The sequence below is a fragment of the Erinaceus europaeus genome, chromosome 3, assembly GCF_950295315.1.
Source record: "Erinaceus europaeus chromosome 3, mEriEur2.1, whole genome shotgun sequence".
In the NCBI taxonomy this organism is placed as follows: domain Eukaryota; kingdom Metazoa; phylum Chordata; class Mammalia; order Eulipotyphla; family Erinaceidae; genus Erinaceus; species Erinaceus europaeus.
Genome location: NC_080164.1, coordinates 142,396,631 through 142,419,765, shown reverse-complemented (window position 1 = coordinate 142,419,765; position 23,135 = coordinate 142,396,631). Strand labels below are relative to the sequence as shown.

General features: G+C 40.1%; 1 protein-coding gene across 7 annotated transcripts in view; it reads left to right on the top strand.

The window, feature by feature from the left end:
• CRACD (capping protein inhibiting regulator of actin dynamics) overlaps positions 1–23,135 on the top strand; it is a 308,316-nt gene that overhangs the window by 209,902 nt on the left and 75,279 nt on the right. The window lies entirely within an intron of this gene.

The following is a 23,135-nucleotide window of genomic DNA, read 5'->3' as shown; positions in this document are numbered from 1 at the left end:
TGTGCTCTTACTAAAATAATTTACCAGATGGAAGAATTAAATTTGCTTGATTGGTAAACTTTAGGCTGCACTCTTCCCAGAAGGTAAGTGTGTGGAATGTCAAGACCATAGCCTTGTCTTCTGAAATTGTGAGATGAGAAACATTTACAGAAACAGACAATAAAAACTATCCTTAATGGCATTACAGTATGAGCTTCAACATCTTGCCATTTATTGTCTACACTGGTATATCTTCTACCTTCTAGTGTTACTATTACTCAAGTAACTAGATTCTCAAAAAAAATTCATTCAGAGTGGGCCCCCCCAGTAAGTCATTCATTCTGACTTGCCTGCATTTTTAACAAGCTTTGCTCATATAAGAAAAAGTCAAAGTAGTTGCACATAATCCACGTTTTGTCTCTGTACTATCATTTGTCATGGAGACTGAAGGAAAAGTAAGGCTAAAAGTCACTGTGATATGAGACCTTTTTGCTAACTCTGTTCTTCTTGTCTAATAAGCTTAGAGTTTGGGGCCTATATGTGTTTTAGAAGCTTTTGAGTCTCTCTGGCTAACTATACCACCTGTTGAAGCCCTATTTTCTTTTCACGTGGCCTTATTTCCTGTTTTGGTGATTGATAATAGATCAGCCAGCTAGCTGTCTAGCTCTGTGATTAAGAGACTTCTGAGTGGCAGCTGACAGTAACTCAGAAATCTAAAAGTCCAAATGTAATAAAATATGAAAAAAAAAAGAAAAGCATATGTTGGCCTTTTGAGCTGCATACAGAATCTCAGCTCCTTCCTTCCCACAGTGCCCAAGCCTCTCAACTAATAACCATGCAGGAAAATTTACCTGGAGAGTTATCTGTGAAATTTGGGGACTAGAGGGAGGAGGTTTGCATTTGGGTGCTTACTACTTACAGCATTCTTCGGTATTTTATCAAGCTAATAGTATGGAAGAATGAATCCTATGGGCCTCTACCCCCCCCCAAAGAAATGATGAATAAATAAATTGTCACAGCAGTGGCAGAAGTGCAGTTAGTTATTCTTTCCAGTTGCAGGGCTATGGGACCCCATGAGATAATACCGAGCTGATCGTTCTCATCCAGCCTCTCCCAGTAGACAGGCTGAGAGCATGATTTCTCTTTAAAGTCAGGAACAGAGCAGAGCAGTGCATAGGGCATTTTATTTTCAGAGCTTCTTTCATTCACGTCATTAGAAGTCATTTCTCACAATAACTCATTCTGAGTCAAAGCTCAAACCTGGGTCTTTGCACATTGTAACGTGTGTTCAGCAGGTATGCCACCAACCTGGCCCCTAAACTTTCTTTCTAATTGCATTCTTCCTAACCTACCTTTTTTCTTTCACTCTCTTCTTTCTCCAATTTTGCTTCCCACTATTTTCTTCTTCCTTCTCCTTCATCTCTTTTTTTCACAGTTACTAAGATGAGTCACACAAAAGTCAAGACACACTATTTTAATTACTTAATGCTAGTTAGTAGTAGAAAAGCTAATGTTTTTTGAGTAGTAACTACATGCTGGGCATTCTGGTAAACGCAATATTTAATTTGATCCTTACAAGTCAATAAACAGTGTATTTATCCCAGCTTCACAGACTGGCTGTCATCAAATTTGCCCAAATTAGTGATCGTAAGAGAACTGAGAGTCTGCCTCCAGAATCTCTATATCTCACCCAGAGTGCAATCAGTCAAGTAATAGGACCAAGAGACACTTTGAAAATGCAACAAGAATGGTTAAAAGTGTGGTATTTAGGATTAAACTGGGACAATATCTCACTAGTAAAGCACAGGACTTGCATGCCTGAAGCTCTTGGGTTGATTCCTGGCACCACAAGTCCTATGGTATTTGGGATTTAAACTTCAGCACTGGGTATATCATTTCACCTCTCTGAGGTCCTGTTTCTTTGTCTATAGTATTAAGGAATTGATTTACAGACTATAAAATATACATATAAACCTTTAGTCCTGGCATATAAGCCAAAGTTCAATAATAATTACTAGTAATATTTATGAGGAAAATATCATTTGTCCTCTATTTGCTGTTAACTTCATTTAATTACAAATGTATTTTGAAATATCTTTGTGTCTTCAGTAACCATTGGAAACTTTTCATTACTCAATGTGTCTAAAGATCCCTTGAGTCCATGTCTTCATCCTGTGAAGCTTCTGGAAGTTAGTAACAAGTTCTAACATTTCCCATATGAAACATAAAGTCACATATGGTAGCACTTCCATAGAATAGTTCTAGAATAATCTCCTTTAGCCTTTGCCTTATATCCTGGTGCTTCATAAGTACTTTGGATATCGCTCTGATGAAGGAATTCTTCAAAACACTTGTGGGAGAAGAATACAGTCTCCACCAACAATCTGTCATCTGACTTGAGTGCCGATTATTCAGTGGAGATCAGGCTCAGGGTCCAGAGGCCTGGTTACTTCATTCACGTACCATCTAACTTCTCAAATCTGATGCAGAATGCAAGTAGTGGCTCCACTGTCACTCCTAAGTCTTTAAAGTTATGTGAAAGGCAGTAGAAAAATATGATGCTATCAACAGAAATAAATATGGTGTGTACAGATTTTATGTCCTTTGTGAAATGTTATATTCAATTTTATATTGAAATGAATCCTATACAAAAGGTAAAAAGCATAGTATTTTTTAAAGTTATATCCCAAAGCATGACTTTTTAAGTTTTGCCCTAGAACCAAACTCAGCAACCACAAAGGCTCAAGTTTAATAAAGCTTGCTTCCTTCTTTAATTCAGATTTTGTTCAGCTCTGAGACAGAATTTGAGTACTTGAGAAGCAAAATGATCAAAGCCAAAGTAGAGATTTCTGCTCTGAGAACATTCTTTTGGCTTTGGCAGTGTCAGAGAATTTCGTTAATCACTCTGGCTGCTCATCTACTTTGTTTCCTTATTTTGCAAAAATAGGAATCATCCAATATTTTGTCTTTGCTCAGTGCCTGCACAAGAACTCACCCCCCCCCTCTCTCTCTCTCTCTCTCTCTCTCTCTATATATATATATATATATATATATATATATATATATCTTCCTTTATCTGATAGGACAGAGAGAAATTGAATGTAAAGGGAAAAAGAGAGAGACACCTGCAACACTGCTTCACCACTAATGAAGCTTCTTCCCCTGGTCAGTAGGAACTAGAGCCTTAAGCCAGGTCATTGAACATGGTAATATGTGCATTTAACCAGGTGTGCCACCACTCGGTCCCCCCACCTTTCCCCTTTCAATGAAGCATAAGCTGTTGTATCTGACCTCTTGTACCACCATAAAAGAGGTGCAGCACCCAGTGGACCTCTGGATTTAGGAGTAGCCAGAGTACTGCTTTGGCTCATGGCCTGAAGAAGAAAAGGCTCTACATCCATTCCAGAATGCCTTCACTTTGCTGTGCCACGTGGGCCTTACTCCAGCAGATTCCTGGGTGCTTGATTTGTCATGGCAACTATGGATGTCGTTCAGAGGCTACAGGTGAAGCATAGCCTGTACCCTTAGGGTTTAGGAGCAAATCCTTGCCTCCTGTAGATGACTGCTCTCCTGTTGAGAAACAGCTTCTAGCTTGCTGATAGTTGGATGCTTAACCATGGTTCACTGAGTTACCATGTGACCTGAGCTCGCCATCATAAAGTGGATGTTGTCCAACCCACTGATAAGTCATAAAGCTAGGCGCACATAACAGCACTTCATTATCAAAAGGGAGTGGTATACTTAAAATGCAGGTTCAGGCAGGCCCTGAAGGCATGTATAAGTTACATGAAGGAGATACCTATAAATAACTGTGGTCCCCATTTCTGCTATACTGTCTCTGTCTTCCTGGATAGCCTAATGGGGAGATCCCTTTGGCTCACTGACTGAGGAAGTACATACTCTGGCCAGGTTTGTGAATGCTTGAACATTGCAGTTGTAATGTTATAGTCCAATTCTGGGACATCCCGGAAAGACTGGTGACAGGAGATATTTACTTTAAGCAGAACTTTAGTCAGCATATTCAGTTGTCATGAGAAATAACCAGAAGGATTAATGTAACATAATTCACAGGTCATGGTCAGTGCTTTGATTGGATGGCCAAGGAAGAAACAAACTGGGAAACTGGTGACAAGGAGCTCTGAGAAAAGGTTTCTGCATAGACTTCTCTGGATAGGCAAAGTATTTCAGGGTGTTTGTTTCCCAGGAGAATGCTTCCCAAAAGATGACCTGAAAAGGTCTTAATCAAATGTACAAGTCGGTATAATCAGTCTATAGGTATCTGAGGGCCTCTTTTCCTAGCCACCATAACTCTTTTAATACTGAACTGTTAACAGTTGTAAGGGTCTTGAATCTTTACATTAGTACCTAGATTAAATTGAGAGCTAAATGGTACTGACCAGCTAGAGAAGGACCATTTTGTTCCTGATGCAGAAGTAAGGACTCTAATATATTTTTATGTTTCTTTGATATTTTACTATAGATGTTTGTGTGTATGTATATATACTACTTATTTTCTTCCTTCTTCCCTCCCCTTATCATCTAACAAAGGAAAACTAATAATAATTAATTTTATATCTCAGAATTACAGACAAATTACAGACGTGTGACCATCACCCAGAAACTTTGCATCCTCTTCTAAGTAACAGGTTTTCAGATGCACAGGGAATGTTTTATTTCATTTCAGTGGAAGTATGACTTTGTTATTAAATTTATCTGGAGATACATATGGTTTAAGGAAATGTGTATGGGTGCCATGTTCATAAAGTGTGGGGTATAATGACTATCAACTTGGCAAGGCTATAAGCTCCAGTTATTTAGTCAAATACAAATATTTAATTGAGCCAATTATGTGAAAGTATTTTGTAGCTGTAAGTAAATTTCATAACCAGTTGAATCTAAATAAGGAAGATTACTTTGTAATTTTTGTGAGCTTCATTCTGTAAATTGAAAAGATTGAGGCTTAGGGGGCAAGCAGTGACATACCTGGTTAAGCGCATGCTTTACTATGTGCATGGACTTGGGTTCGAGCCTCTGCTCTACACCTTCAGAGGGGAAGCTTCATGAGTGGTGATGCAAGTACTGCATATGTCTGTCTTTATCTCCTCCTCCCTTCTCAATTTCTCTCTGTTCTATCAAATAAAGGGGGGGGGGGTTTGCTGCCCAGAGTGGTGGATTCATTATGCAGGTACTAACCCTGGTGGCAAAAAAAAAAAAAAAAAAAAGAGGGGAGGTGGGGAAAGGAGAGAGAAAGACACATCAAGAGAACTGAAGCTTCCCTGAGAGAAGAAACTCCACTTGTGAATAGAAGCTCCATTCTGCTCAGCTATTAAAAATGGTGAATCACTTTCTTTATTTCATCTTGGGTTGAGCTGGAAGGAATCATGTTAAGTGAGATAAGTCAGAAAGAGAAAGATGAATATGAGATGGTCTCACTCATAGGAGCTGTAAATAAGTACAGAAGGGAAACACAAAGCAGAACTTGGACTGGAGTTGGTGTATTGCACCAAAGTAAAAGACTGGGGTGGCAGGAAAGGTTCAGGTCCTGGAACATGATGGCAGAGGAGGACTGAAGGGGGAGGGAGGGAGGTTTAGATTTTTTTAATTTCTTTATTGGGGGATTAATGGTTACAGTCAACAGTAAAATATAATTGTTTATACATATATAACATTTCTATATAACAATGCATCTAGGTGAGAGTATTAGATTTTTATGTGGAAAACTGAGAAATCTTACACATGTATAAACTACTGTATTTTACTCTCGACTGTAAACTATTAATCCCCCCAATAAAGAAAAAAAGAAAGGGAACAGATAGTTACAGTGTGCAAGGACCCAGGTTCAAACCCATGGTCCCCAACTGCGGGGGGGGGGGGGGAACTTCTGGAGTGGTGAAGCAGGGCTACAAGTAACTCTCTGTCTCTTTCCCTCTCTATCTCGCCATCTCCTCTCAATTTCTCTCTGTCTCTATCCAATAATAAATAAGAACATTTTTATTTATATTTATAAAAAGGAAACACTGACTAAACCGTAGGATAAGAGGGGTACAACTCCACACAGTTCCCACCATGAGAACTCTGTATCTCATCCCCTCCCTTGAAAGCTTTCCTATTCTTTATCCCTCTGGGAGTATGAACCCAGGGTTATTATGGGTTGCAGAAGGTGGAAGGTCTGGCTTATGTAATTGCTTCCCCGCTGAACATGGGCATTGGCATAAGAACATTTTTTAAAAAGATTTAAAAAAAAAAAAAAAAAAAGCTCCACTCTGTTCTCATGAATTCCTGTCTTCCCTTCCTGAGGGCTTAGACTGTGGGCTTCAGACTTATTTACTTTTTTTTTCATAAGTAAGTCTTCATCACTCCAGACTGATGTTTTTTCACTTAGAAAGGTAGACAGACTCCCAGAGGGTTAAAGAATTAGAAAGCTATCAAGGGAGGAGATGGGATACAGAGTTCTCGTGGTGGGAATTGTGTGTTGTACTCCTCTTTTTTTAAAATTTCTTTATTGGGGAATTAATATTTTACATTCAACAGTAAATACAATAGTTTGTACATGCATAACATTCCCCAGTTTCCCATATAACAATACAAACCCCACTAGGTCCTCTGTCATCCTTCTTGGACCTGTATTCTCTCCACCCACCCACCCCAGAATCTTTTACTTTGGAGCAATACGCCAATTTCAGTTAAGGTACTACTTGTGTTTTCTTTTCTGATCTTGTTTTTCAACTTCTGCCTGAGAGTGAGATCATCCCATATTCATCCTTATGTTCCTGACTTACTTCACTTAACATGAATTTTTCAAGGTCCATCCAAGATCGGCTGAAAACGGTGAAGTCACCATTTTTTATAGTTGAGTAGTATTCCATTGTGTACATATACCACAACTTGCTCAGCCACTCCTCTGTTGTTGGACACCTGGGTTGCTTCCAGGTTTTGGCTATTACAAATTGTGCTGCCAAGAACATATATGTACACAGATCTTTTTGGATGGATGTGTTGGGTTCCTTAGGATATATTCCCAGGAGAGGAATTGCAGGGTCATAGGGTAGGTCCATTTCTAGCCTTCTGAGAGTTCTCTAGACTGTTCTCCACAGAGGTTGGAGGTTGGGCCAATTTACATTCCCACCAGCAGTGTAGGAGGGTTCCTTTGATCCCACACCCTCTCCAGCATTTGCTCCTGTTACCTTTTCTGATGTATGACATTCTCACAGGAGTGAAGTGGTATCACATTGTTGTCTTTATTTGCATTTCCCTGACAATCAGATACTTGGAGCATTTTTTCATGTGTTTCTTGGCCTTTTGGATCTCTTCTGTGGTGAATATTCTGTCCATGTCCTCCCCTATTTTTTGATGGGGTTATTTGTTGTCTTGTTGTTGAGTTTGGCAGGCTCTTTATAGATGTTGGTTATAAACTCCTGTCTGATGTATGGCATGTAAAGATCTTCTCCCATTCTGTGAGGGGTCTCTTGGTTTGGGTAGTGGTTTCTTATGCTGTGAAGAAGCTTTTTAATTTGATGTAGTCCCATAGGTTTATAGTTGCCTTAGTCTTCTTTGTAATTGGATTCGTTTCATAGAAGATGTCTTTAAAATTTATGTGGAAAAGAGTTCTGCCAATATTTTCCTCTAAGTGTCTGATAGTTTGTGTTCTAACATCCAAGTCCTTGATCCACTTGGAATTTACTTTTGTATTTGGTGAAATACAGTGGTTCAGTTTCATTCTTCTGCATGTTTCAACCCATTGTTTCCAACACCATTTGTTGAAGAGACTCTGCTTTCCCCATTTAGTAGTCTGGGCCCCTTTGTCAAAGATTAGATGTCCATAGGTGTGGAGGCTCACTTCTGGGCTCTCAATTCTATTCCACTGGTCAGTGTGTCTATTCATGTTCCAGTATCAAGCAGTTTTGATGACATTGTCCTTATAATACAATTTGAGATCTAGGAGTGTGATGCCTCTGGTTCTGTTCTTTCTTTTCAAGACTGTTTTGGCAATTCTAGGTCTTTTCTGGTTCCAGATAAACATTTGTAGCATTTGTTCTATTCTCCTAAAAAAATGTGGTTGGGATCTTGATGGGGATAGCATTAAATTTGTAAACGACTCTGGGTAGTATATTCATTTTGATGATGTTAATTCTACCAACCCATGAACATGGAATATCTTTCCACTTCTTTGTGTCTTTTTCAATTTCCTTGAGTAGTGACTCATAATTTTCAGTATACATGTCTTTCACTTCTTTGGTTAGGTTTACTCCTGGATATTTTATTGTTTTTGTTGCTATAGTAAAAGGAATTGATTTCTGGATTTCAATTTCTTCTAACTTAGTGTTTGCATAGAGGAATGCCGTTGACTTTTGAATTTTTTTTTTTTTTATAGCCTGACACCTTACTGTATTGTGTGATGATTTCCAAAAGCTTCTTGCCGGATTCCTTAGGTTTTTCTGTATATACTATCATATCATCTGCAAATAGGGAGAGTTTACTTCTTCTCTTCCAATCTGGATGCCTTTATTCCTTGCTCCTGCCTGATTGCTATGGCAAGAACTTCCAACACTATGTTGAATAGTAATGGTGATAGTGGGCAGCACTGTCTAGTACCTGATCTGAGTGGAAATGCTTCCAGTTTTACACCATTGAGTATGATGTTGACTGTAGGTTTGGTATATATAGACTCCATTATCTTCAGGAATTTTCCATCTATTCCCATTTTTTGTAGTGTTTTGATCATAAAGGGATGTTGTATTTTGTCAAAGGCTTTTTCTGCATCTATTGATATGACCATGTGGGTTTTGGTCTTGCTTTTGTTGATGTGGTGGATCACACTGATTGATTTATGTATACTAAACCAACCCTTCATGCCTGGGATAAACCCCACTTGGTCCTGACGAATATACTGCTGTATCCAGTTGGTTAGAATTTTGTTCAGTATTTTAGCATCTATGTTCATCAGAGATATTGGTCTATAGTTTTCTTTTTTGGTTGTGACCCAGTCTGCTTTTGGTATCAGAGTGATGTTGGCTTCATAGAAGCTAGCAGGGAGTATTCCAGTGTCTTCAATCTTTTTTTTTTTAATATTTATTTTATTTATTTATTCCCTTTTGTTGCCCTTGTTGTTTTTTATTGTTGTAGTTATTATTGTTGTTGTCGTTGTTGGATAGGACAGAGAGAAATGGAGAGAGGAGGGGAAGACAGAGAGGAGGAGAGAAAGATAGACACCTGCAGACCTGCTTCACCACCTGTGAAGCAACTCCCCTGCAGGTGGGGAGCCGGGGTTTGAACCGGGATCCTTATGCCGGTCCTTGTGCTTTGCGCCACCTGCGCTTAACCCGCTGCGCTACAGCCCGACTCCCCAGTGTCTTCAATCTTTTGGAAGACTTAAAAGTAGAAGTATTAGTTCTTCTTTGAAGGTTTTGTAGAATTCATTTGTAAAACCATCTGGTCCAGGACTTTTTATTTTTTGGAAGGTTTTTGATAGCTGTTTCAATTTCATTAGCTGTGATGGGCCTGCTCATATTATCTACTTTCTCTTTACTTAGTTTTGGAAGTTGGTAGGTATCTAGGAAATCGTCCATTTCTTCCAGGTTCTCTAGCTTGGTGGCATATAGTTGTTCATGGAAGCCTCATATGATATGTTGAATTTCTGTGGTGTCTGTTGTGATATCTGCTCTTTCATTTAGTATCTGATTTATTTGGGTCTTCTCCCTTTTTTGTTTTGTGACTCTGGCTAAAGGTTTGTCGATTTTGTTCACTCTTTCAAAGAACCAACATTTGCTTTTGTTGATCTTTTGTATGGTTTTCCTATTCTCAATGCTATTTATTTCTGCCCTAACTTTAGTGATTTCCGTCCTGGTTGCTTTCAGGTTCCTTTGTTCTTCGTCTTCTAGGTCTTTAAGATGTGCAGTCGGGCTGTTTATTTGTGCCTTTTCTTGTTCCTAATGTGTGCTTGTATAGCTATGAACTTACCTCTTAGGACTGCTTTAGCTGTGTCCCAAATATTTTGATAGCTTGTGTCTTCATTTTCATTGAACTCTCTAAACATTTTGATTTTTTCCTTTATTTCCTCTCTGACCCAGTGGTTGTTAAGAAGTGTACTGTTGAGCTTTCACATTTTGGGACTATTACTAATCTTTTGTTGATTGTTAAGTGTTAGTTTAATTCCACTGTGGTCAGAGAAGATGCTTGGGATGATTTCAATGCTCTTGAATTGGCTGATGCTGTCTTTGTGGCCTAACATATGGTCTATCCTTGAGAATGACCCATGTGGATCAGAGTAAAATGTGTATTCCAGTTTCTTGATATGAATGACTCTGAAAATGTCCAATAGTTCTAGTTTATCTATCTCTTCATTTAGCTCCCTTATGTCTTTGTTGATTTTCTGCCTGGATGATCTGTCAAGTTGAGAGAGTAGGGTGTTGAAGTCCCCTACTATGATTGTGTTGCTGTTAATATATTGCTGTAGCTCTTTCAGTAGAGGTTTGATGTATTTAGATGGCTTCTCATTGGGTGCATAGATGTTAATAATTGTTAAGTCCTCTTGATTGACTGACCCTCTGAGCATTAAGTAGTGTCCATTCCTATCTTTTTTGATCTTATCTATTTTAAAGTCTATCGTGTCAGGTATGAGAATAGCTGATCCTGCCCCTTTTTGTGAGCCATTGGCTTTTATGATAGTTTTCCATCCTTTCAATTTAAGTCTGTGTTTATCTTGTTGAGTTAGGTGGGTTACCTGTAGACACCATATTGTTGGGTTGTATTTTCTGATCCATCTTCCTACTCTCTGTCTTTTAATAGGTGAATTCAGGCCATTGACATTTATTGATATCAGAGATTGAAGATATTTTAACGCCATTCTTGTAGAGTTTTAGAGTGTTCTGATATATGTCCTATTTATGATGGTCTGACTGTTTATATGAGACCTTTCAGAACTTCTTTCAGGGCAGGCTTGGTGATAGTTGATTCCTTCAACTGTTTTTTGTCTGAGAAGGTTTTGATGTCTTTGATGTTGTCTAGACTTGAGAAGTTTTCAGCTATTATGGCCTGAAGAATGGTTTCTTCCTCTCCCTCTCTTTCTTCCTCTGGTAAGCCAATAATGAATATATTGTTTCTTTTGAAGTCATCTCATAGGTCTCTGTTGTTGTTTTCAGCATCTCTTAATCTCTTTTTGAGATCTCTTACTTCTTTTTTAGTTGTCTCTAATTCATCCTCGATCTTGCTAATTCTGTCTTCAGCCTCATTGATTTTATTCTCTCTGCCCTCTACTGTTTTCTGAAGTTCATCTATTTTGTTACCCTGTTCTGATACTGTTTTAGGTTGTTCAGCTAGTTGTGTTCTTAGCTCAGCTATTTCAGCTTTCAGCTCTCTAATAACCTTGAGATAATTAGTGTTTTCTTCTAGAATCTCATTTGTTGTTCCCGTATTTCTGATTACAATTCTTTCGAACTCTTTACTCACTCATGTGATTATTTCTTTAGCTAGTGTTTGGATGTTGAACTCGTTATTTTGTGCTTCACCCTTTGGGGGGCTTTTAGCTGGACTCTTGTCCTGGTTGGTTTCTCCCAATATTTCTTCTTATTGGTTTAACCATTTTATATATTATGTTATGAGTTCCCTCTCTCAGTACTTTTCAAATTACTAATCACCATTGTCTGGATTGACTTGTGTCTAAGTAAGTTAATTAAAGGGTTCACAGTGGTGGAAGTTAACACTTGTTTCAATAGTATTTTAATCCCTGAGTTGGAGCTTAGTGGTTTAAAAGCCTCTTTTTTTTTTTTTTTTCTTCCCTGTGAGCTATGGGAGCCTGAGGGCTTTTAAACTACAAGTAGGCATCTTAGCTTAATCACTGACTCCTGACCAAGAGATAAGGCAGGGTGTGGCAGAGATAATCCAGTGGTTATGCAAAGAGACTTTCAGAGCCCCACTGCTATGCCACCGAGGTATAGGTCTTCTCCTGAGTTTCCTGGTTAGATCTCTGTCCCCTGGTGTCCCTCCCTGTCGCTGCTCCAAATTCTGAGGGCATTAGTAATGGAGACTCAGAGTTGCACTTGTTGAGTCTCCAGGGAGTCCTCTCCTCCCTTCAGCTGTCCCCTTGTTGGTGGAACAGACTGGAAGTGGTGTCTCAATTGATAAACTGCCGGATTGTTACCAGCCACTTAATCACTCCTTAGGCGCCTCTCTGTCACCAGCCACACGTGTTTGCACTCACTGGTGATTTGGTGGGTTCCTGTAGTCATTCTAGTCCTGTCTTGTTGCGGTCCCAGGTGGTCTCCTTTGGTATTCCTAGTTGATCCGGGAGAGGAGAGGAGAGAAAGAGATCTGCTGCTGCTTGTAGCCCTGCCTCCGGAAGTCTCTGAGTTGTACTCCTCTTATCCTATGGCCTTGTCAATGTTTCCTTTTTATAAATAAAAATTCTTTAAAAAATTAAAATAAAGTTAGACAAAGCGGAGTCAGGCGGTAGCGCAGCAGGTTAAGCGCAGGTGGCGCAAAGCACAAGGACCTGTGTGAGGATCATGGTTCCATCCCCCGGCTCCCCACCTGCAGGGGAGCCACTTCAGTGGTAAAGCAGGTCTGCAGATGACTATCTTTCTCTCCCCCTTCTCTGTCTTCCCCTCCTCTCTCCATTTCTCTCTGTCCTCTCCAACAACGACATCAATAACAAAAACAACTACACCGATAAAAAAAAAAAAACAAGGACAGCAAAAGGGAATAAATAAATATTTTTTAAAAAAAGAAGAAGAAAGTTAGACAGAGGAAGGAGGAAATGACATCACTGTAGCTGTCCCAGTGCCATGGGGGCAGAGCTTACTGCTGGGTCACTTGCATGGCAAAGCAGGCACCTTCCCAGGTGACGTATCTTGCTGGCACTGGGCTTAAGATTTGCTTAGCCAGCTCCCATTTCGCCACCCAATTCCTTGTAATAAGGTATTCTTTGTGAAGGTAGTTTGCTACTGCACTAAACATACAGGGCAAGGTAACGCAATTTTCCTAGCACATTTTCTCTACTTAGAGTCAACTAGTGATTCCTAGCACCTTCAGAAATTCAAGTCGCAGAAACCGGCAGTGAAAGGAACTACCACCCACATCACTTGTAGTGTGTGGGAGAAATGTGGGCAAACACTGAGGCTTCACATTAATCAAATCTGCCTCTGTTACTTTTGCTAAATATGATTTGGTCTCTTTTGTTTATTATTGTGTAAGTTGTGTAAAAGGGGCTTCTGAACTTGAACTGGATTTGGTGTTAATTGCACCAAGGTAAAGGACTCTGGGGCAGGGAGAAGTGTTCAGGTCCTGGAACATGATGGTGGAGGAGGGTCTAGGTGGTGGGTTAGAGTGTTATGTGGAAAAGTGAGAAATGTTACACGTGTACAAACTACTATATTTTACTTTCAATTGTAAACGATTACTCCCCTAATAAAGAAAAAAAGAAAGAAAGAAGGGGGGGCTTCTGAAATATAACAATGGAAAAAATAGCAATATTAAAATTGATGTCATTTTTGGGACAGAGAAGTTCTAACTAATAATCAAATAGTTAGAAATTGTATCAACTGATCCTTGCTAGATGCATGCAAGTAAAAGTATATTTCCCTAGATTCTGTTTAGGGATAGCCAATTCTGGTATCATGCAACATGAGCATTGCTAATAAAAAAAAATCAACTCTGCAAAATCACAAAATGAAAACTAGTACTAAGGCTGAGTGGTGGCACACCAAATAGAGTGTATACATTATCATCCACATGGACCTGGCTTCATACCCCAGTCCCACCTGCATGACGGAAGCTTCGTAAGTGGTGAAGCAATATTGCAAGTATCTCTCCTTCTCTCTCCCTCTCTATCTCCCCTTCCCCTCTCAATTTCTCTCCGTCATACCAATTAAATAAATAACCAAGTAAATAAATAAATACATTTTAAAACTACAGTAATGGGGTGGGGTAGGGGAACGGTATAGTTACATAACACATACTAAAAATGACTCAGTGACATATTTTAAAAAATAGGAACACATTACCATGTGCAAGGACCCAGCTACAAGCCCCCAGCCCCCACCAACAGAGGGGGAAACATTACAAGTGGAAAGCATCACAAGTGATGAAGCAGTGCTGCAGATGTCTCTCCTCTCTGCCTCACCCTCTGTCAAAAGAAAAATGTAAACAAAACAAAACAAAACAAAAAAACAGTAGCTACTCACAAAAAAGAGTAGAAACCTGGTACAAAGTTAACACAGTTTTATACATGTTAGGTGGAAATAGAATACATACAGAATAGAATATGAACTGTACCATTAAAAAAAAAAAACCTGAAATGTGCTTGTGGACTGGAGCATTGGAAAAAGCTGAAGCTTGTGAGTTACTGTCAGTTGGGAAGGGGGGTTATTTGAAATTAAATAGAAAGTTTTAGCATCACATGTGCATGACTGTATCTTTTAACACCAGAGATAATCTGCAACTAGTGGATATTTGAGTGTGTGTGTGTGTGTGTGTGTGTGTGTGTGTGTCTGTTATGTATTCCTACACACCTGAGTTTAGCTGGGTGCAATTTCTCAAATTCACCAAGTGGATGAGATAGAGCATATCAATCAGAGTGGAACTCATTTACACTTTCAAAGTAAGTATGATCAGCGCCAGGTTTTTGGCACACCTGGTTAAGTGCTCACATTACAGTACAGAAGGAGGGCTGCAGGTGTCTCTCTGTCTCTTTCCCTCTCAGTTTCCCCTTCCTCTCTCAATTTCTCTGTCTCTACCCAATAATAAAGAGAGAATAAAAATAGTTATAAGAAAAAGTATGGTCACAGAGTGCTGCATAAAGAGCCCCATCCTCTACTTTACTTTCAGAACCCCCAAGTTCTCTGTAGCTATGGTGCAAATTAATTTGTTAGGAAAACTTAAGGTGAATATAAATGCTTTCCAAGAAACACTATGTTTATCTTATAAAGTGGTATCATAGATCCCACTAGAGTCTAAATATACCTTTAAGAGGGGTGTGGGGGGATTGTGTATGATGTAAGGGCTCCACACATGCACAGTCCCATTGCTCCTGTGCTGACTTTTTCATTCTCCTTTTTTTTTTTCCAGACAGAGACAAAGAGGATATATATCACAGTACTACTCCACCATTCATGGAGTTTCCCCTGATGCTTTCTACAGTGTTCCATTTATTTTTTTAGCTATTTTATTTATTTATCTATTTATGTTGGATAGAGACAGAGAGAAATTGAGAGGGAAAGGAGAGAGGAAGGGATAGAGACACCTGCAGCACTGCTTCTCCTTTTGTGAAGCTTCCCCTGTAGGTAGGGGCCAGGGCCTTTTTTTTTTTTCCAGACCACTGCTCAACTCTGGCTGATAGTGGTGCAGGGGATTGAACCTGCAACTTTGGAACCTCAGGGATGAGAGTCCCTTTGCAGAAACATTATGCTATCTCCCCTCCACCCTCTGTCTATGGTGTTCCCATGTGGTAGTGGGGCTCAAATGCAGGTCCTTGTCCATGGTAAAGTCTTTATTCTGCTGGGCCACTAAGTATGTATAAGTATTATACAATTTGAAACATTCTAATTTCTAAAATAAGGTCATAGGAAATAGTGTGTCCTATTACTGAGTGTTCACTGTGTGTCCAGCATCTTGATGGGAGCTGCAGAAACTAGATCAACAAGGTGCAGTCCCTGTCTCCTGAGAGCTTGCAGTCTCAGAGCTCTGGCACACTTCACTATTTTGGGAAAAGATACCTGTACATGCCCACAGGGAGAACAGAGGAGGGAGTGACTCTTCCTGGCTGAAATGATGAAGGAAAGCTTTCCAGGGAGCATGACACATGGACTGTATTTGGAGAGTAAGTGGTCAAGAGTTCTGTGGGTAGAAAGCCACTTCAGAGAGGAGGCAAAAGTATCTAAAGACGAGAAGGCACAAAGTCACAAAACTGTAGATCCAAGGAGGTCATCTCCTTAGTAGGTCATACAGCTATAATGCAGTGTGTCTGTTGACTTAAGGCTGCCTCACAAAATACTACTGACTGGATGTAGGACCATTAGTACAATTTATGTTCTCACTATTCTGAAGGCTACAAATCCAAGATCAAAGTGCTGACAGTGCTTACTTCCTTTTTTGGCTTGTAGATGACTGTCTTCTCCCTGTGTTTCTACATGATATGCCCCTCTGTATGTCATTTTTTAAAAAAAAGAATTTATTTATTTATTTATGAGAAAGATAGGCAGAGAGAGAAAGAGCCAGACATCACTCTGGTACATGTGTTTCCGGGGATTGAACTCAGGACCTTATGGTTGAGAATCCAGTGCCTTAACCACTGCACCACCTCCCAGACCACTGTATGTCATTTTCTATATCTCTTCTTTTTAAATATTTTTTTATTCATAAAAATAAAAATATTGACAAGACCATAGGATAAGAAGGGTACAACCACCAGAGTTCCATATCCTATCCCCTCCCTTGAAAGCTTTCCTGTTCTTTATCCTTTTGGTAGCATGGACTCAGGATCATTATGGGGTGCAGAAGGTGGAAGGTCTGGCTTCTGTAATTGCTTCTCTGCTGAACACTGGCATTGACAGTTGATCAATACTCCCAGCCTGTTTCTATCTTTCTCTAATTGGGCAGGGCTCTGAAGAGGTGGGGTTCTAGGACACATTAGTGAGGTTGTCTTCCCAAGGAAGTCAAGTTGACATCATGGTAGCATCTGCAATTTGGCTGAAAAAGCATTAATATATAAAGCAGAAAAATTGTTTAGTAATCTGGAGCCTAAAGGTAAGATTATAGCAGATGCGATTTAGGGTCTCCATTTTGGAAAAAGCTAGTAGGTCTATTTTTAGGTATATTCCAAGGGGCCCATGACTTCACTAACTTTTGCCTGAGCCTGGCAACTAACATGCAGGTGGGCTAAAGGTATTGTCTGGGGAGATGGTGTCATTGTTGGACATAGGTCTAGAAAGCTGGATCAGGGAAGAGAGAAGCTACCAAATATGGGAAAAGTATGTAAACACTATTAACTGTAAACCCATCAGTTTGATCTTGGGCCCATATTCAGAATAGGAGCCAATGTAACCTCTGCATCCCTGTAGGTCTGAGCTCACATTCTGTGGTCATAACTAGGAACATTCTTGACTGCACTTACTGCCAGACCCGTTTTCCTCGAGTGGCAGAGTATGTTGACCCAGCCTCCCTTCAGAGAGTGGGGCAGTCCCTACCATTGTGATCCACATTGAGGACAAGGCCCTGTAGGGGCCCACAAAAGGGTTCACTATGCTGTTCCTGATGGAGATGACCAGTGACAGTAGAGAAAGGGATCTGTTAGAGTTCTTAGCCCATCATGTCTACGTGGGAATCCCAGGACACCCTGACTATGACCCTGGATGATAGGGTAGCCTGGTAGTAACTAAAAAAGCCATCATTAAATTATGTCAGTCTCTTGTCTTTATCCAGCTTTTGTAGTCCTGACTTTGTCTGACAAGGCTAGCCTTCAAGTGATTGAAGGAAATGAAATAGAAAGTAGGTGAGAAGAGTATCTAGGTCTAAGTAGAAACTATTTATTAAGTACTTTATGGTGTCTTTTTCAGGTCTTTCTACTTGCTTGCTGCACTTACTGAGAGTCACTGCAAACTATTGTGTACTTTTACTTTACGGTATATATTTTCCTCTAACTTATGAATACATATGTACACGTGCTCTATCTCATGGGCCCTGGTCTATATCTAGGTTCTGTGGCTTTGTTAGGAAGTGTATCACCCAAAATGGAATTAAGGAGCCCTAGGAGCTAGGAAAGGTATCGCCAGAGTAATAGAACTGAAGGGTTGACATCCCATACCTGATACCTCTGGACACAGTCCGAAGTGAAACATGTCGACGTGGTACTGGTTGCATTGATTACGGCAGATGTAGTATCAAATGGTATGGATCAAGAGAAGCATGCTGGAACATGCCTTAGAGGTTCCAGGACTGGGAGAAATACGGGTTTTACAGAGAATGTGGAAGGTTCCTTCTATCTTAGGGTTTAAGAAAGAAATAGATAGTTATTATTATAACCAAGTTATTTAGAAATTTGGTTGACTTTGAAAATCTCATTGTTAGAATTTTCTGTATCCATGCCTGAGACTCCAAAATCCCAGGTTCAATCCCCCACACCACCATAAGCCAGAACTGAACAGTGTTCTGGTAAAATAAAATAAAATAAAATAAAATAAAATAAAAGAATTTGCTGTATCATACAAGACCTTACATGATTTATGCCATTTAATGCTATTTACATATAGCTGTATCTTATATAGTACACAACCAGTTGCTTCTGGTCTCCCTGGTCTAAGATTTAATAATTCAAGGAAAAAGTCATTATTAGAAATGTATTAACAATTTAAGCCCACTGTTAAAATTTAATCAGGTTACCAACTTGAAATCATAATTCTTAATTCTTAGATTGAAGGAATATATACTCAGAACTGAGATTTCTGCATGAAAAAGTTTGAGACATCAATCTATTTTTCCCCTATCATATTGATTAAATAGTGAATTATAAGACTATAAATTAATGGGATTATATATTAGCATCATTCTTGCTATCAAAGGTCTGTGTCCCTACCCCCATACCCCTATAGTGAAGCTGAAAATCTACCCTCACCCTCCGCCCAGTTTTTTAGTTTGGTGTAAATACTCCAAACTCAGTCAAATTCTGCTTTGTGTTTTGGTTTCTGTTCTTCTTTGTCAATTTCTCTTTATGAGTGGGATCATCCCATACTCACCTTTCTCTTTCTGACTTATCTCCAGGAGCAGTGGATTCCTAGTACAGGCACTGAGCCCCAGCGATAACCCTGGAGGCAAATATATATATATATATATTACCCTCGGGTATTTGCATCACAGTGTACTTCTATTATTCTTTTTTTTTAATTAACTGTCACATATCAAAAGTGTTTCAATGTTACAGAGCTAGGAAAAGTGTTTGATAATTCCTCTTTAAGTAGTTTAGATCATGGAATTCAGACAATTGCTTGTAGTATGTCCTAAAATCTCTTGACACTTTTGTTTGACATCAGAATCGACTTAAAACATTAGGGTTATTGGGGGCTGGGTGGTAGCACAGTGGGTTAAGTGCACGTGGCGCGAAGCGCAAGGACCAGCTTAAGGACCCATCTCCTCACCTGCAGGGGGGTTGCTTCACAAGCGGTAAAACAGGTCTGCAGGTGTCTATCTTTCTCTTCCCCTCTCTGTCTTCCCTTCCTCTCTCAATTTCTCTCTGTCCTATCCAACAACAATAACAACAACAATGATAAACAACAAGGGCAACAACAGAGGAAAATAAATAAAAAATTTAAAAAGATAAAAAAAAAAACAGAAAACATTTGAGTTATTTAGTAAGGAGGCCCGAAATATTTCAGTGCAGTCATGTTTACTGTGCATTGTTTTCTGGAGTTGGGAGGGTGGGGTATGTGTCTAAATACATTACATAAGGAAACTAAGAGATATTTGAAAGAAATAATGAAGACAGTGCTTTCCAGAGTTTGTACAGGGGAACACTTGTCAAAATGAGTACTCAGTTTTTACAGCTAAAGAAATTTGAAAACCATTGCATTGTTCTCTGCCCTTCTAAGCAGTGGTGATACCAGAGTGATAAAGACTCTGAAAGGCCCTATAGTAAAGACATTTAGCTTTATTTTATCTGGACTCTCTTTGAATAAGTATCTGGTAGGGGCCAGATGGTGGCAGAAACCATTGGTATGCAGAATATTATACGCAATAACTTGGGTTTGAGCTCCTCTTACCTACCTGCAGGGTGGGGGATGCTTCACAAGTGGTGAAGCAGGTCTGTAAGTGTCTCTCCATCGTCCCCCTCCACTGTCATGTTCTCTCTGTCCTAATAAAATAGAAAGAAAAAATAAGTATCCAGATTTATTTATTTTGCCTCCAGGGTTATTGCTGGGGCTGGGTGCCTGCACCACAAATCCACGGCTCCTGGAGGCTATTTTTCCCCTTTTGTTGCCCTTGTTGTTTTATCACTGTTGTGGTTATTACTGTTGTTACTGAAGTCATTGTTGGGATAGGACAGAGAGAAAGGAGAAAGGAAGGCGAGACAGAGGGGGAGAGAAAGATAAACAGCTGCAAACCTGCTTCACTGCCCGTGAAGCAACCCCCCTGCAAATGGGGAGCCGGGGGTTTGAACCATGATACTTATGCCAGTCCTTGTGCTTTGCGCCATTGCACTTAACCCGCTGCACTACCACCCGACCCCCCTAGATTTTTTTTTTTTTTTTACCAGAGCACTTCTTCTTCTAGCGTTTGCCCTTCTTCCGTAGCCAGTCAACAGCGTCAGGTTGAGCCTGATGTAAAGTTTCGAGACCTCCTTTGAATCTGGAGAGGTGGCAGTCGTTGACTATGTGGGTCATAGTCTGTCTGTAGCCGCAGGGGCAGTTCGGGTCGTCTCTGGCTCCCCAGCGAGGGAACATAGCGGCGCACCGGCCATGGCCTGTTCGATAGCTATTGAGGAGGGCCCGATCATAACGTGCTAGGTCAAAGCCAGGTTGACGCTTGCAGGGGTCTGTGATGAGGTGTTTGTTCTTTACCTCAGCTGACTGCCAACTCTGTTTCCAAGAGTCTGGAACAGAGAAGTTCAGTGTAGGCATAGGGGACCAGATTGGGTGACGAGACGTCAAGCGTTGGACAGGGTGGGCGAAGATATCCGCATATATTGGCAGGTCCGGTCGAGCGTAGACGTGGGAAATGAACTTAGATGACGCCGCATCCCGACGAATATCTGGCGGGGCGATGTTGCTAAGAACTGGCAGCCATGGAACCGGGGTGGAACGGATGGTTCCAGAAATGATCCTCATGGAGGAATATAATTTGGAATCCACCAAGTGGACATGGGGGCTGCGGAACCATACTGGGGCACAGTATTCTGCAGTGGAATAGCATAATGCCAGAGAGGATGATCGTAGTGTGGAAGCGCTCGCGCCCCATGAGGAGCTGGTCAGTCTTGCAATGATGTGATTCCTCGCGCCAACCTTTGCTGCAGTTTTTATGAGATGTTCGTGAAATGACAGAGTGCGATCGAGAGTAACGCCAAGATGGACTGGCTGGGCTTCATGCCGGATCCTCGTATCGTCAAGCTGCACATTAAGCTCACGCGAGGCCGAGGCATGGTGTAGATGGAAAACAGATGATACCGTTTTTGCAGTGCTAGGGATTAGTCGCCATTTTTTACAGTAATCAGATATCAGAGACATGTCTTTCGTGAGTGTTTCCTCGAGGATGTCGAACTTGGATGCTTGAGTTGCACAGCAGATGTCATCGGCGTAGATGAACTTCCTTGAAGAAGTTTCTGGGAGGTCATTGATGTAAATATTAAATAGTGTAGGAGCCAGAACAGAGCCCTGGGGGAGGCCACTTGAGACAGGTCTCCATCTGCTAGACTTGTCACCCAGATGCACCCGGAGTCTTCTGTTTTGGAGAAGAAACGATATAGTGTTGGCCACCCATGGAGGCAAGCATCTTGAGATCTTGACTAGGAGACCACGGTGCCAGACCGTGTCATAGGCTGCTGTGAGATCAACATTTTCAATGTAAGTTGAAAGGGCCAGGACTTGTTCGCAGGTAGATCTTCCTGGGCGGAAACCAGCTTGGGAGGGTGATAGGAATTTCTCTGTAAGAGGAGAAATTCGTGACAGAAGCAGCCTCTCAAGGAATTTGTAACACCAGAGCACTTATCAGCTATGATTTATGGTGGTGCTACAAATTAAACCTTGGACTTTGGAGCCTAGGGCATAACAGTCTTTTACATAACTATTGTGCTGTCTCCTCAGCCCCATAGACCACATCTTGAGAAACTCCAGACTAAAACATTCATAATGCTTAAAATGAACCATGACAGAAAGTTCTGTTTCTTCTTTGGAAGCATACCATATAAATTCAATGCAGATAAATTATATACATTTGTTATTTTACATTTAGAAATAAAAATGTAAGCATTGCTTATGACAAATGGAAAATGGATCAGATTTGTTTGACTTGCCCAGTGATTTTTAATTTTCAGAATCATCATTATAAACTAGCAATTATGATGATACAGCCATCCTATGGTATGTAATTATATCCATGAAATAATGGATAATGAACACATTTTAATAGTGAAACTCCCTAAAGTAATTATTGGATGATGGAAATAAATTAATTCAATTCAGTACTTAAAGAATGAAAATCACTGTGATCCCTGAAGCAGTATATATGCATATATAGTTTCTTTCATGTGAAAAATTAAAACAGAAAATGTCTAGATATTAAGAAAATGTGGCACTCAATGCTTTTTGGCCTATAAATTCAATCCTACAATTTAAGATAATAGACTTCCAGAGAGGTTGGTAAGCAGATGTTTCATAGTACCCTTGTCCCTGGGCCCACACATTTAACCCCCCTAGAGCTACAGTCAGTAACCATAAGTAAAATAAAATAAAATAATTAGTAGCAAGGAGCTGGAGGGCTATGAACCTGGTTGAACACAGGTTACTTTGCACAAGGACCCAATTTTAAGCTCCTAGTCGCCACCTACAGGGGGGAAGCTTTATGAGGGGTGAAGCAGTGCTGCAGGTGTTTCTCTTCCTCTCTCTCTCTCTCTTTCTCTCTCTCTGTCTCCCCTTTCACTCTTAATTTTTCTCTGTCCTAACAAATAAATAATTATTTTTAAAGTTAGAAGCAGTAACATTTCATCTCCCTTTCCATTTCTCCTCACTGCTCCTTTCTACCCCATAAAAGTACATTTGTGTTGTAAAATTCTAAAATCCATCTGCAATACTCTTAATGTTGCAGGATATTTTGCTAACTCTGCTTCATCTATAACATGGCATTTGTGTTTTGGAATAGTTCACATAAGCGTTGCAGAAGAGCTCTGATTGTCTACGTTGTAAGATTGCTTTGATCTTCCTGGGCCCATCTGTGTAAAAATATTCACAGTAACAGTTGGTGTTGTTTGTCAAGAGAGTATCTTCTAGTAAAGATCATGTACTTGGTGCAGTTGATTCTGTGGAGACAGACTGTTAATACAACTCTCCATTCATAAGCTGATCACAGAATAGAATATTTAATGGACATTTAGACACATGTTCAAATTTTATAATGGTGATGATGGCATAGAATCACAAACATTTCATTAAATGTAGGTATTTGGCTGGTTTAAAGTTAAATTC